The following is a 15516-nucleotide window of genomic DNA, read 5'->3' on the forward strand; positions in this document are numbered from 1 at the left end:
GCTGTATCAACTTACTTTCCCACAAACAGTGCAAGAGGATTTCCTCTTCTCCATATCCTCTCCAGAATTTATTGTTTGTAGATTTTTTTGATGATGACCATTCTGACCGGTGTGTGTAGTCCATAGCATTGCAAAACAGTCAGACATGACTTAGTGACTAAACAACAACAGAATCTTAGAAGGGAGAGCATTTACGGCCAAAAAAGCATGTGAAAAGATTCTCAACCTCATTAGTGATCAGAGAAATACAAACCAATGAGATACCATTTCATACCTACCAAACTTGCAGAAAGAAACTCGAAAATTGGTCAATTTTTGATGTTGGGAGGAAACGGAGTCATAGAAACCCTCATACACTTCTTGCCTGCATGCATGTTCACTCATGTCCAACTCTGTGACCCCATGGACTGTAGCCCACCAGGCTCCTCTGTCCATGGGATATTCCAGGCAAGAATACTGAAATGGGTTGCCATTTCCTCCTCCAGGGAACCTTCCCGACCCAGGGATCAAACCTGTGTCTCCTGTGTCTCCTTCATTGGCAGGTGGATTCTTTACCCCTGAGCCACCTGGGAAGCCCCATACGCTCTTTGCGTGCATGCATGCATGCTCAGTCACTTCAGTCGTGTCTGACTGTTTGTGACTCTATGGACTGTAGCCCACTAGGCTCCTCTGTCATAGAATTCGCCAAGCAAGAATACTGGAGTGGATTGCCATGCCCTCCTAGAGGGAATCTTGCTGACTTTAGGAAAACCTGCATTTCTTATATCTCCTACATTTGGGAGGTAGGTTCCTTACCACTAGCACCACCTGGGAAGTCCTTATGAGACTGTAACTTTGCTCAAGATTTTGGGTAACAATTTTGTATTGCCTTATAAGTTGAAAATACCATTTCTAATGACCTTGCAATTCTACTCCTAGATATTTACCCTAAAGAACAATTTTTACATTCACTAGTAGGCATATGCAGGAGCTTCTTAGCTATACTATTCGTAATAGCAAAGAACTGGAAATATCAATGGATAAAGCTGTGGTGTAGACAAATAATAGATTACTATACAGCAGTGAAAGGATGGACTACAGCCATAGGCATTAATATGGATGAGAATCTCAAAAATGTTGACCAAGGAAATAAAGCTAGCAAAGAAAAGTATTTAGAGTATGACTCCATTATATAAAGTTGAGGACAGGCAAAACTTAAAAAAAATATAATTCAGAAATATATAATTAGGAAGCAAAAAATATTTTAAAAGTTTAAAAGTTGCTGTTTATTTTTCTTTAAGTTGCACGTCCTTGCATTTACCTCTGTATTGATGATATGTTTCATAGTATAAGTTCAATTCAGTTCAGTCGCTCAGTCGTGTCCAACTCTCTGAGACCCCATGAATTGCAGCACGCCAGGCCTCCCTGTCCACCACCAACACCCGGAGTTCTGAGACTCAAGTCCATCGAGTCAGTGATCTCATCCTCTGTTGTCCCCTTCTCCTCTTGCCCCCAATCCCTCCCAGCATCAGAGTCTTTTCCAATGAGTCAACTCTTCACATGAGGTGGCCAAAGTACTGGAGTTTCAGCTTTAGCATCATTCCTTCCAAAGAAATCCCAGGGCTGATCTTCAGAATGGACTGGTTGGATCTCCTTGCAGTCCAAGGGACTCTCAAGAGTCTTCTCCAACACCACAGTTCAAAAGCATCAATTCTTCGGCACTCAGCCTTCTTCACAGTTCAACTCTCACATCCATACATGACCACTGGAAAAACCATAGCCTTGACTATGTTTATGTCAGCAAAGTAATGTCTCTGCTTTTGAATATGCTATCTAGGTTGGTCATAACTTTCCTTCCAAGGAGTAAGCGTCTTTTAATTTCATGGCTGCAGTCACCATCTGCAGTGATTTTGGAGCCCCCAAAAAGAAAGTCTGACACTGTTTCCACTGTTTCCCCATCTATTTCCCATGAAGTGATGGGACCGGATGCCATGATCTTCGTTTTCTGAATGTTGAGCTTTAAGCCAACTTTTTCACTCTCCACTTTCACTTTCATCAAGAGGCTTTTTAGTTCCTCTTCACTTTCTGCCCTAAGGGTGGTGTCATATGCATATCTGAGGTTATTGATATTTCTCCCAGCAATCTTGATTCCAGCTTGTGCTTCTGCCAGTCCAGCATTTCTCATGATGTACTCTGCATATAAGTTAAATAAGCAGGGTGACAATATACAGCCTTGACGTACTCCTTTTCCTATTTGGAACCAGTCTGTTGTTCCATGTCCAGTTCTAACTGTTGCTTCCTGACCTGCATACAGATTTCTCAAGAGGCAGGTCAGGTGGTCTGGTATTCCCATCTAGTAAAATACAAATTATTCATTTAATAGTCTGTAAGAGTAAGGATACCCCACTTAATTCATCTCTGCTTGATATCATTATGAAACTGCCTTCCAAATGTGGTTTATATCAACCAGATCTCTACTGAAACAGCATCAAGGCTTCCTATTCACCATAGTCTGATGTACAGCCACTCCGGGTGACAGAAGATTCAAGGCCCTCCCTATTTAGACCCCAGTTGATCATTCTTGTCTTGTTTTCCACCACAGCGTCTGTTGTTGACACAGTGATCCACTCACTAATACTGAAACACACTGAGTTCTCTCACTTCTTGGTCTTTGTTTCTGCCATTTTTATTACTTACTAATTTTAATTCTAGAAACTGTACTTTTTATCACCATCAAGCTACTTACTAGCAGTTACTATTTTGCATTTTTAAAATAATCTATCTAGTTTCAATATGTTGTAAAGAGCAAATTGCGGGATCCAAAGCAACAGACGGAAAAGTGCAGATACCAGGGCACTAGCCTGTTCTTGATTGTAAACTTTTTATTCTTTTGGCTGTGCTGAGTCTTCAGTGCTGTGCGTGGGCTTTCTCTAGTTGCAGCAAGCAGGGGCTGCTCTTCACTGCAGTGTACAGGCTTCCCATGGTGGCGGTGTCTCCCGTTGTGGAGCGCCCGCTTTGGGGCACACTGCTTCAGTACCTGCAGCTCACCAGCCCTAGAGCTCGGTCTTAGTAGCTGTGACACACGGGCTCAGTTGCTCCACGGCATGTGGAATCTTCCCAGACCAGGGATTGAACCCATGTCCCCTGCGTGGACAGGCAGATTCTTATCCACTGTACCACCAGGGAAATCTGGCCTGTGCTTGTTTGTGATCATCCTTCTGACAGAAGAATTTTTTTGTTTGAGCTGAGCACACTTGTTTTTGCAACATGATTATAGAATTAGTAATTCTGCCCACTCATCGACTCTTACAACTATAATAATATTATTAACACTTTGTATTTCTCTGACTAGCTGTGGGTAGCACAGCTGTTCAACCGATTATGAAGTAGCATGAGATTTCTCCCTCACCTTACAGTTTAGGAAACTGAAGACAAAGAGAACATTTTAATCAATAAAATCTGGTATGTGAGTTTAAATGATTGTGTTAGTACTAATAGTAGAAATTAAAACAGCAACAATAATATCCTGAATGTGAAAGTCCATGAGGTCCTGAGTCTTACCTGGTACCTGAATTACTCTATTTACAGAAAAGTTTAAAGGAAACAGCAACCCACTCCAGTATTCATGCCTGGAAAATCCCGTGGACCGAGGAGCCTGGTGGGCTACAATCCATGGGGTCACAAAGAGTCAGACACGACTGAGTGACTTCTGTGTGTGTGTGTTCTGTGTGTTACTAAATAAAGATGAATTTATTCAACAAACATTTGTTGACCACCTGCCAAATGTAAGGTAACACATTAGACACTGACAGATTTACAAAGATTAATGATATGGCATGGTCAGTGTCTCCAGGAAGCTTCAAGATAGGAGGGGGAACCTACCAGTATTTTAGATCAGGTACTTTAATAGCTTTTGTATGTGTTCCACAGATTAAGACATTGTGTTCTCAGTTCACACACTAAGAAGAGCGCCTAGTACTTTTCCTTTACCGTTGAAAGCCTTCAGAGTACATTCAGTAATTTGGTAACCACGCCAAGGAGGAGGGAGCCCTCTGAACTCTGCCAGTGTATTTTTATTTTAAACAGCATCTGGTTCACTGGAGGCTTTAAGTGAATGTTGATTAAAATATTTGTTCCTCTTGATTAAGATGATAGCAAATGATTAATGAATTCCATATCACAATTAAATGAAAATTTCTACCTTCCTGATTAACAGGAATATCCAGATGATAACAACTCTGGAACATAAATCAGAGAAATTACCACGTAACCCTTCAGACAGATCAGTTGCTCAGTCGTGTCCGACTCTTTGTGACCCCATGAATTGCAGCACGCCAGGCCTCCCTGTCCATCACCAACTCCCGGAGTTCTGAGACTCAAGTCCATCGAGTCAGTGATGCCATCCAGCCATCTCATCCTCTGTCGTCCCCTTCTCCTCCTGCCCCCAATCCCTCCCAGCATCAGAGTCTTTTCCAATGAGTCAACTCTTCGCATGAGGTGGCCAAAGTACTGGAGTTTCAGCTTGAGCATCATCCCTTCCAAAGAACACCCAGGGCTGATCTCCTTCAGAATGGACTAGTTGGATCTCCTTGCAGTCCAAGGGACTCTCAAGAGTCTTCTCCAACACCACAGTTCAAAAGCATCAATTCTTCGGCACTCAGCCTTCTTCACAGTCCAACTCTCACATCCATACATGACCACAGGAAAAACCACAGCCTTGACTAGATGAACCTTTGTTGGCAAAGTAATGTCTCTGCTTTTGAATATGCTATCTAGGTTGGTCATAACTTTCCTTCCAAGGAGTAAGCGTCTTTTAATTTCATGGCTGCAGTCACCATCTGCAGTGATTTTGGAGCCCAAAAAAAGAAAGTCTGACACTGTTTCCACTGTTTCCCCATCTATTTCCCATGAAGTGATGGGACCGGATGCCATGATCTTCGTTTTCTGAATGTTGAGCTTTAAGCCAACTTTTTCACTCTCCACTTTCACTTTCATCAAGAGGCTTTTTAGTTCCTCTTCACTTTCTGCCACAAGGGTGATGTCATCTGCATATCTGAGGTTATTGATATTTCTCCCAGCAATCTTGATTCCAGCTTGTAGAAGATGACAATCTTTTGTAAATGTGTCTGATCCTAGAAGGTTAGCACAGTTACAGCTCTGAACTGTTATGAAGTTCATAGTTCAATTAGTACAGCTTCATACCTGACTTTGAACTCTAACATTTGCTATGAATAGCACACATTCCTCAGCACAAATCTCTTTGTCTCTTAGTTTGATTATGATTATGAAAATACCAGGTTATACAGACTAGTACTATTGATGGCAAAATAATTAGTATTGAAGAGAATTTTGCATTATGGGTCTTTGGATGGGTTCAAATAGAAAGAAATCAAAGGACTATTTTGTTGATAAGCAGTTCTACCTGCTATCAAATAGACAGCATTTTGAAGGAGATCATGTAAAAATAGAAATTTCTTATGCCAACAATTACTAATATTAATATTAATAATAGATAAAATATTATTAATATTATTTGAAGATAGATTGAGATAAATTAAAAATGCCAAATTCAGAACAGAGATATAATTAATAAGCCAATATAAAAGATAAAATAGAATGTAAAAATACTCAAGACAAAAGAAGATAGGAAAAGAGGATACAAAAGGACAAAGAACAGATGAGACAGATAGAAAATATCAAAACAATAGACTTAAACCCAATGATATTAATTATTCTATTATATGTAATGACTAAACACTCTAATTGACACATTATTGACCAGGGGGTTTTTGCAGAAACTAAAGCCTGTGACCAGTGATTTGTTACGTAAGTGAATACTAAAACATCTTTGGTCAATAATGTTCAGGTAACAAAAGGTGTATTAATACATCTCTAGTCAATAATGTGTTAAAAGGCGAAGATTGTACTCAGTTGTGTCTGACTCCTTGCAACTGCATGGACTGTAGCCCGCCAGGCTCCTCTGTCCATGGAATTTCCCAGGCAAGAATACTGGAGTGGGTTGCCATTTCCTACTTTCAGGGATCTTCCCAACCCAGGGATGGAACCCATATCTCTTGCATCTCCTGCATTGGCAGGGGAATTCTTTACCATTGTGCCACCTAGGAAGTCCAAAAGCCAAAGACTGCTTAAACTGAAAGATTATATGCATCTATGAGAAACATTCAAAACAGTGACATAATGTCACTGATGTACATAGATGCAAAAACCTCAAAAAAATACCAGCAAACAGAATCTTAACAGCACATTAAAAGGATTATACACACTAATCAAGGCTGTATATTGTCACCCTGCTTATTTAACTTATATGCAGAGTGCAGTATGTGAAATGGCAGGCTGGATGAAGCACAAGCTGGAAATATCAATAACCTCAGATATGCAGATGACATCACCCTTATGGCAGAAAGCAAAGAGGAACTAAAAAGCCTCTTGATCAAAGTGAAAGAGGAGAGTGAAAAACTTGGCTTAAAACTAAACATTCAGAAAACTAAGATCATGGCATCCGGTCCCATCACTTCATGGCAATTAGATTGGGAAACAATGGAAACAATAAGATACTTTATTTTCTTGGGCTCCAAAATCACTGAAGATGGTGACTATAGCGATGAAATTAAAAGATGCTTGCTCCTTGGAAGAAAACCTATGACAAATCTAGACAGCATATTAAAAAGCAGAGACATTACTTTACTGACAGAGGTCTGTCTAGTCAAAGCTATGGTTTTTCCAGTAGTCATTATGGATGTGAGTTGAACTATAAAGAAAGTTGAGCACTGAAGAATTGATGCTTTTGAACTGTGGAGTTGGAGAAGCCTCTTGAGAGTCTTTGTACTGCAAGGAGATCCAGCCAGTCCAACCTAAATGAGATCAGTCGTGGGTGTTCATTGGAAGAACTGATGTTGAAACTGAAACTCCAGTGTTTTGGCCACCTGATGCAAAGTGCTGACTCATTTGAAAATACCCTGATGCTGGGAAAGATTGAAGGCAGGAGGAGAAGGGGACGACAGAGGATGAGATGGTTGGATGATATCACTGACTCAATGGACATGAGTTTGGGTAAACTCTGGGAGTTGGTGATGGACAGGGAGGCCTGGCGTCCATGGGGTTGCAAAGAGTCAGACACGACTGAGCAACTGCTCAGTTGTGAACTGAACTGAAAGTTGTAACTGGAAAAGTTACAGTTAATACACAGGAATCTCTTGCATGCCTATATACTAACAGTGAAAAATCTGAAAGAGAAATTAAGGAAACAACTCCACTTACCATGGCATCAAAAAGAATAAAATACCTAGGAATAAACTTATCTAAGGGGACAAAAGACCTGTACTCTGAAAACTATAAGATACTGACAAAAGAAACTGAAGATGACACAGATGGAAAGATATGTTCTTGGATTGGAAAAATCAATATTATCAAAATGACTATACTACCCAAGGCAATCCACAGATTCAAAACCATCTCTATCTAATTACCAATGGCATTTTTGACAGAATTATAACAAAAAATTAAATTTGTATAGAAACACTAAAGACCCTGAATAGCAAAAGCAATTTTTAAAAAATATTTATTTATTCATTTTTGGCTGTGCTGGGTCATTGTTGATGCACTTGGACTTTCTCAGTTGCAGCAAGCAGGACCTACTCTTCACTGTGGTATGTGGGCTTCTTGTGGTGGCTTCTCTAGTTGCAGAGCACGGGCTCTCGGCGTACGGGTTTCCGTAGTTGCAGCACATGGGCTCAGGAGTTGTGCCTTGCGGGCTCTAGAGCACCGGCTCAGTAGTTGTGGTGCACAGGTTTAGTTGCCACATGGCATTTGGGATCTTCCTGGAGCAGAGATCAAACCCATGTCCCCTGCATTGGTAGGTGAATTCTTAACCACTGGATCACCAGAGTAGACCAGCCAAAGCAATCTTGAGAAAGAAGAACAGAGCTGGAAGAATAAGGCTTCCTGATTTCAGACTATATTACAAAACTATAGTAATCAAAACAGCCTGGTCCTGGCACAAAAGCAGAAATATAGATCACAAAAACAGGATAGAAAGTCCAGAAAAAAACCCAGGCACTTATGGTCATCTAATCTATGACAGAGAAGGCAAGAATATACAATGGAGAAAATATACAATGGTCTCTTCAATAAGTGGTGCTGGGAAAACTGGACAGCTACATGTAAAAGAATGAAATTAAAACCTTCTCTAACATCATATACAAAAATAAACTAAAAACAGATCAAAGACCTAAATGTTAGGCTGGTCACTATAAGACTCTTAGAAGAAAACATAGGCATAACGTTCTTTGACATAAATTGCAGCAATATATTTTTTAATATTACTTGTATTTATTTATTTCAGCTCACCAAGTCTTAGTTGTGGCATGTGGGATCTTCAGTATTTGTGTGGCCTGTGGGGTCCTTAGTTAGGGCATGTGAACTCTTAGTTGTAGCGCTTGGGATCTTGTTCCCCAACCAAGGATCAAACCTTGGCCTCCTGTATTCAGAGCACAGAGTCTTAGCCACTGCACTACCAGGAAAGTCCCAGCAATATCTTTTTTGATCCACCTCCTAGAATAACGAAAATAAAAAACAAAAATAAACAAATGGGACCTAATTAAACTTAAAAGCTTTTGCTCAGCAAAGGAAACCATAAACAAAGTGAAAAGACAACCCACACGATGGGAGAGTATATTTGCAAATGAAGCAACTGACAAGGGATTAATCTCCAAGATATACAAACAGCTCATGCAGCTCTATATCAAAAAGAAAACAACCCAATCAAAAAATGTGCAGAAGACCTAAAGAGACATTTCTTCAAAGAAGACACACAGATGGCCAAGAGCCACATGAAAAGACGATCAACATCACTAATTATTAAAGAAATACAAATCAAAACTACAGTGAGTTATCACCTCACACCAGTCAGAATAGCCATCATAAAAAAAACAAATCTACAAACAATAAATGCTGGACAGGGTGTGGAGAAAAGGGAACCCTCCTACACTGTCTAGAGAGATGTCTAGAGGGATGGATATTTGGATAGATATGTAATAAAGAAAGCAGAGTAAAATATACATGTAGATTCTAGATGGTGGGCATTTGGGTAATAATCATATTATCCTTTCAACTTTTCTCTACTTCTGGAAATTAAAAATAAAATCTTAAATAAAATCAAGGATCTAACTTTCTACTTGAACAAGGTAGACAAATAGGATCAGCTACAAAACTTAGAGCCAACCTTATACAAATAGTAAAATATTAAATTTTTTTTTCTAAGTTCAGCAACAAGGCAATGATGTCCTTTCTCATTATTTTAATTCAAGATTGTGTTGGAGATCTTAACCAATGCAAGAAAAAGTAAAGGATTACAGGTAGGAGAAGAGAAAGTAAAACTGTTAATCTTCGCAGGTAATGAAAAAGTTGGAAATCTGAGCATCTATAATACAACCCCTAGATCTGATACTTCCAAGATCAAACGATACATAGTCAAAATTTACAAATCAATACTATTGGAAACACAATTGGAAAATGAAATGAAAACAATTCTATTTACAATAGCATAAAATACTTCAATTAACTTAACGAAAGCTGTGCATGACCTCTAACCTGAACACTGCAAAAGAAATTGTGATACATGTAAACAATGAAATACTATTCAGTAACAAAAAGGAACAAACTGCTGATACATGAATCAACTTGTTTGAACCTCAAAAATATTACACTGAATGAAAGAAGCTAGAACAAAAATAGTATATAATATATGATTCCTTTACATGTGCTTCTAGAACAGGCAAAACTAATATATAATTAAAAAGAAAATCAGGGCAGAGGTTGCTCCTGGATGGTTTTGGGATGGGAATTGATTGGGATTGACTGGGGAGGAACATGAGAGAAACTTTTGGGATAAAGGACATGTTTTTAGGGGTGAGTTAAATGGATTTATGTAGTTATCAGATATGTCTATTAATGTATGGATATATACATTTCTTAGCTTTGTCTGCTGAGAGGGCCTACAAACAAGGACACATCAGTAGCAGTGAGCATACCTAGCACCCAGATTTTATTCTTTTATTGAAATTTCTATCATTATCTAAATTTAGGACAATTTGAGCCTTATAATAAATGATAGAAATGGAGTATAATCCATTGAATAAAATAAGATTCTATGAATCCAATCTGTCCATTGGATTCTCCAGGCAAGAATACTGGAGTGGGTTGCTATGACCTTCTCCAAGGGATCTTCCCAACCCAGTAATCGAACCCAGGTCTCCCACATTGCAGGCAGATTCTTTACCGTCTGAGTCATCAGGAAAGCCCTACAATAGAGTGCTCAGTAAGAGTTATAGAAGAAACAGTAAAGTTGGATACCATTAGTAGACATTATAACTAGTGGGTAAAAATATTACACACAGAATATTAACATAGTATTGAAGTATTTTCACACAAATTACATAATATTTACATAGGGGAAAATATTAACTTTACAGTGGAGACATCTCATGGCCACTACCTAAGCTAATTAGCAAAGTTTGGCCAGTCTGACTGGGGAATCCCTGGTAGCTCAGATGGTAAAGAATCTGCCTGCAATGCAAAAGACCCGGGTTCAATCCCTGGGTCAGAAAGATCCCCTGGAGAATGAAATGGACAATTTGACATCATGTATCTACTGATACGATGCTCTAAGAAAGCTACAGCATCTCTCTGTGTTATTATTAACAGAAATGAATAACCTGAATCTAATTATGGTGAAACATTAGACAAATTCAACTTGAATGACTTCCTACAAAATATCTGGTGTATATTCTCATCACTGAGGAACTGTTCCATATTAAAAGAGACCAACAAGTCATAACATCTAAAAGCAATATGGAATCTTGGGTTGGATCCTAGACAAGGAAAAATAAATATGAAGAATATTATGAAAAATATTATCTGGACAAGTGATGAAATTTGAATATGAACTTCAGAGTAAATAACAGTATAGTACCAATGTTAAATTTTCTGATTTGGGTCATGGTACTGATTACATAAGAGAATGTTCTTGTTCTTAGAAAATACAAAAGTGTTTTGGGGTAAAGGCACAATTGCCCTCTCTCCCTGGTAACAACTTAATTTTAAATGGTTCAGAAAGAATATATATATATGTGTGTGTGTGTGTATATATATATATATATATATATATGCAGGCAGGCATATACAAACAAATAAATATATATCAGAGTGAGAGAGAGAATGATAAATGGTGCAAAATATAAATAATTTGTGAGTCTGGTGAGTATATGGGGTTTCTTACACTATTCTTACAACTTTTTAGTAAATGTGTAATTATATCAAGGTCTTCTCTGGTGGCTCAGATGGTAAAAAAATCCACCTGCAATGCGGGAGACCTGGCTTTGATCACTGGGTCAGGAAGATCCCCTGGAGAAGGGCATGGCTACCCACTCTGGTATTCTGGCCTGGAAAATTCTATGGACAGAAATTAAAAGTATGTTTAAGTGAACCTGTGTGTGTGTGTGTGTGTGCAGTAAACATAGGGGCGTGCTACGATATTTGTAAGTATACGAACTCAGTGTTCAGTTTGAAATGGTGGTTCTTATTCTTAAGCTGAACAAACCTCTTTACTGATAAGTCCCACCATTCTGTCTGCTTCAAGTGCTTTTTTGTTTCATTGTTTTGGAAATACTGAGAAATCAGGAAAAGATAGCCTACTTTATTTTCATCCATAATCAAAACTAGCAAACCTCTTTCCCGGAATCTACTCAGGATTTGCCCTGACAGGCAAACTGAATATTTACAACCATGACTTCAGATCTGTTCATGAGACAATTATGTGTCTGTTGACTTGCTTCAGGGGATGGATTACTGAAAGGCATTAGTGTAATCCCAAATAGGACATCATGTGTCTAGTGTGAAAAATGTATCCACAAAAATCCACAAAACTCAATAGCCAGAGATGTTTTATAAAACCCAGACAAATATGAAGCTTTAATGAAGCTTTTTGGTTTTCATCACTGTCAGCATTATATATGTACTTTGTTTAAAGAGTCAAGTGATTCAGCAAGTTTTGTTAAGAAAAAATATCAATACCCCATGCTCCCTCTACCTATTCCCCACTCTTCAGAGGTAACACTTTCATCTTTTGTAGCTGGTTATTTTTATGTTTGCTGCCATGTCTCTAAATAACATGATTAATTTTTATTTCTTTGATTTTTCAGTTTTGTAAATGAATATTTATTTGTAAACTTACTGTGGAAGGTAGGACCCAGATTCTCATTGCTCTCCCTTCACCCACCACACAGTTACACACCCTTCCCATCTTTCCATCCTCCCCTCTCCCACAACCTCCAAAAACTGTTCTATCAAATTTTGATTCATCTATATTCAGTTCAGTTCAGTCGCTCAGTCATGTCCAACTCTTTGTGACCCCATGATCGCAGCACGCCAGGCCTCCCTGTCCATATCAACTCCCGGAGTTCACTCAGACTCACGTCCATTGAGTCAATGATGCCATCCAGCCATCTCATTCTCTGGCGTCCCCTTCTCCTCCTGCCCCCAATCCCTCCCAGCATCAGAGTCTTTTCCAATGAGTCAGCTCTTCGCATGAGGTGGCCAAAGTACTGGAGTTTCAGCTTTAGCATCATTCCTTCCAAAGAAATCCCAGGGCTGATCTCCTTCAGGATGGACTGGTTGGATCTCCTTGCAGTCCAAGGGACTCTCAAGAGTCTTCTCCAACACCACAGTTCAAAAGCATCAATTCTTCGGCGCTCAGCTTTCTTCCCAGCCCAACTCTCACATCCATACATGACCACTGGAAAAACCATAGCCTTGACTAGATGGACCTTTGTTGGCAAAGTAATGTCTCTGCTTTTGAATATGCTATCCAGATTGATCATAACTTTCCTTCCAAGGAGTAAGCGTCTTTTAATTTCATGGCTGCAGTCACCATCTGCAGTGATTTTGGAGCCCCCCAAAATAAAGTCTGACACTGTTTCCACTGTTTCCCCATCTATTTCCCATGAAGTGATGGGACCAGATGCATGATCTTCATTTTTTGAATGTTGAGTTTTAAGCCAACTTTTTTATTCTCCTCTTTCACCTTCATCAAGAGGCTTTTTAGTTCCTCTTCACTTTCTGCCATAAGGGTGGTGTCATCTACATATCTGAGGTTATTGATATTTCTCCCGGCAATCTTGATTCCAGCTTGTGCTTCTTCCAGCTCAGCATTTCTCATGATGTACTCTGCATATAAGTTAAATAAGCAGGGTGACAATATACAGCCTTGACATACTCCTTTTCCTATTTGGAACCAGTTTGTTGTTCCATGTCCAGTTCTAACTGTTGCTTCCTGACCTGCATACAGATTTCTCAAGAGGCAGGTCAGGCAGTCTGGTATTCTCATCTCTTTCAGAATTTTCCACAGTTTGGTGTACATAATTATGATCATGTAAATATAATTTACAACTGATGCAAGTCATCTACTATGATTATTGTCTTATCCTGAACTTGCCTTTCTTTTCCCTGGAGTTAATAACTGTCACGTTTTGTAATTGGCTTACTTTTCCATGTATGTATCATGAATTCAGCCCCAAACTCTTTGACAGTTGTGTGAATTTCCTTTCAAGAGGTTCTGACACATCAAATATTCTAGTGGTTTCCCCTTCCAAGGAATAGTGCCTGTAATCCACTCTTGTCTGAACTGATATGCATGTGCCTGGTGACAACTGTCATCCGGAAATTTCCCTTCACTGTCATCTTGTATGTGTGCGTGGTCAGTCATGTCTGACTCTTTGCGATTCCATGGACCGTGGCCTGCCATACTCCTCTGTCCATGAGATTTTCCAGGCAAGTGGGTAGCCTTTATCTTCTCCAGGGGATCTTCCCAACCCAGGGATCCAACCCAGGTCCTCTGCATGGCAGGTGGATTCTTTACCAGTTGAGCCACCAAGGAAGCCAAAGAATACTGGAGTGGGTAGCCCATCCCTTCTCCAGCAGATCTTCCTGACCCAGGAGTTGAACCGGAATCTCCTACACTGCAGGCAGATTCTTTACTGGCTGAGCTACCAGGGAAGCCCTTTGCAAGCAAGAATACTGGTCATTTCCTACTCAAGAGGACCTTCCTGACCCAGGGCCTGAACCCACTTCTGTGTCACCCGCATTGGCAGGTGGATTCTTTACCACTGTGCCACCTGAGACATCCCCTCATTGTCATCATTCACCCCTCAATTACTGTAGATGTCCTGTTCATTTTCATCTTGAATTGTACTTTCGTTTTAGGGGACCATATGCGGGGAGCGAGCTCCGCCTATGGCAAAGGTCATGAGGAAGGAGGCTTGGCATACGCAAAGGCGGGATCAAGCCTCAGGAGTCTCCCTGAAAATTCTCGAGCATCTACCCCCAAAACCAGAGTCTGCCTACTTTCTGCTTTGTGCTTTCACCTACACCTCTGACTTTACGGGGGGCTGTCCCCCACTACCTCTCTCTGAAAAAAGAGTTAGCTTACAGCTCCAGTTAATAATTCCTGGGTGTGACAGTGTTTCAACCTACAAACTCCTTTGGAAATCCTCTAGCCTGCCTGAATAGGTTTTTCCGGCCACATGTGATTGCTCAGAGCCTCCCAACTGTGAGAGGCATGAGATGTTCTAAACTGTCTAAATACAGATTCCTTTGAGCAGTTAAAACATTGATTAGAAATTGTATTGGTGAAGGGATTTTCACTTGTTGGGCCAATGTTTGCTCCTAAGTCTCCATATCCCTTACCTGCTGTGTCCCTGGCAGTGTATTGATTAATATAATTGGTGTAAATAGTAGCTTTAATGTTTGTAACCTGGGACCCTTGAGTTAATTATTTTTCTTGTTATAGCCCACCACACCTCTGCTCTGTAGGAATGCAACTTTATCTAATGCTTTTGGAGGGTGGCGCTTGACTTATCACCTTTAGAGAAAAATAAGTTTTCTGAAGAAAGGGTCTTAAAATGTTAACAGGCCTCAGGGCCAGAAGATCATCGATGCAAATCACCTAAGCTTTTGCATATGATAAGTTTGCAGGAAGAAAGCCTGGCTTGCTGCATGACTCTACCCCTTCCCCCATTATCCTCTATGCATAACTTAAGGTATAAAAACTACTTTGGAAAATAAAGTACGGGCCTTGTTCACCGAAACTTGGTCTCCCCATGTCGTTCTTTCTCTCACCTTCTGGCTGAATTATTCAGCCTCTTTTCTCCACTAAATCTCCTCACTGAGCTATCCTTATTTCAGCCTCTTTTCTTCACTGAATTTTCCTCACTGAGCTATCCTTATTCTATTGCTCTTTATATCCTTAATTAACGTTTAATTAAGCAGTTGTTTCCTGATCCTCGCCGACGCCATCCCCGCTTCGAATTCCCTGGATCCACTGGGGCTGGACCCCGGCAACCACATTCTCCAGTTATTTCATAAGAAAGATGCAAAGGAATTTTGTTGTTCTATTTTTTTTTGTTTTCTGAGTATTTGCATTTCTGAAAATATCCTTATTCCCCCAGTGTACCTGATTTAAGA

The sequence above is a fragment of the Bos taurus genome, chromosome 10 (assembly GCF_002263795.3).
Source record: "Bos taurus isolate L1 Dominette 01449 registration number 42190680 breed Hereford chromosome 10, ARS-UCD2.0, whole genome shotgun sequence".
Classification (NCBI taxonomy): domain Eukaryota; kingdom Metazoa; phylum Chordata; class Mammalia; order Artiodactyla; family Bovidae; genus Bos; species Bos taurus.